The sequence below is a fragment of the Mastomys coucha genome, unplaced genomic scaffold (genome assembly GCF_008632895.1).
Source record: "Mastomys coucha isolate ucsf_1 unplaced genomic scaffold, UCSF_Mcou_1 pScaffold1, whole genome shotgun sequence".
Taxonomy (NCBI): Eukaryota; Metazoa; Chordata; class Mammalia; order Rodentia; family Muridae; genus Mastomys; species Mastomys coucha.
The window spans coordinates 61,387,430-61,388,713 of NW_022196891.1; the positions used below are offsets into that span (position 1 = coordinate 61,387,430).

A 1,284-nucleotide genomic window follows, 5' to 3' on the forward strand; every position below is an offset into this window, starting at 1 on the left:
ATAAAATAAAATAAAATACAGGTAATGAAATTAAATAGACACAAACCTTAATTACTGAGTAAATATTTTCTTTTTCAATCAAATGATGTTTTTGTACACTATTTCACAAAGGTTTAAATGTCCATGTAACAGAATTCACTATTTGGGTAGAGTGCTATTATAGTGCTAAACAGAATATAGACAGCACTGCCCTTTACATGGTTTACATTTTAATGAGAGACAGTAAAAGTAAACTTGTACAGCAGTCTCCCTGTATATATGATTTTAGTTTCCTGAAGTCAACTGTCTAAAAAACACTAAATGAAAAACTTGCAGAAAAACAAAACAAAACAAAACAAAAAAACAAGAAAAATCCTTGAGTCGAGTGCTGTACTTAGTGACGTGATAAAATTTCCCGGCGTCCTGATCCTCCCCAACTGTGATGAGGCATCCCCTTGTGCACTATAGCTGTGTTGTGTATATTAGCCACTCATGGGTCCCTAGGCGTCGTCTCAGTTACCAGCTCCACTGCTGATGCATGGCAGGACGAGTTTTCAAGATACTTTTACACAGTAGCCTAAAGGCACATCACAAAGATTCTGTCATTCACCTCACCTCACTCATCTCACATCGAAAGGGTAACTATAGTAAAGTAAAATATTTATGGACAGACAGACCAATTCATACAATTCTCACAATATACTATTATAGTGGTTCTCTTTTATTACATACAAACCCTATTAAAGCTATGTATAATATAATGTATGTATAAGAAAACATAGTAGAGAAACCAGTACCACTTGTCTATCTGGTAACAACTGTAGGTTTTTAAATATATTCCTCATAAATTGTGGGGTCTACTATAACATGGCAGATCTAAATGTTATAAAGAAAAAAATAATCAAGGAAAATTGTAAATGTTACTTTTATTCACCTGATATGTTGTCTAGGAGGTTTACTACTGAAGCTTACCCTTTCTATCTTTTTCTGAACTCTGGCTGGCTGATTCAACTCAGCTGTTCTGGCTCAAGTTCTTCTTCAAGCTGACTGATTCACTCTGTCTTCTCTCAGCTTCTCACTGAATTGCTCTACTTGGCCTCAAACGAACTCTGCCATTTTTTCTAATCTTCTGGCTCCTTATTCTCTGGCTTCAATTACCTCTGCTGACCTGCACTGAACTCCATGAACTCATGAATGAACTCAACATCACTGTACTGCACTCACTGCACTGACTCCCAAATGACTGACCAAACTACTGCACTGACTGAGCAGACTGGCTCTCTCTTCCTGCACACTCTTAAAAAA

General features: G+C 36.5%; 1 protein-coding gene across 1 annotated transcript in view; it reads right to left on the reverse strand.

Moving 5' to 3' along the window:
* CUNH1orf112 (chromosome unknown C1orf112 homolog) overlaps positions 1-1,284 on the reverse strand; it is a 48,318-nt gene that overhangs the window by 24,482 nt on the left and 22,552 nt on the right.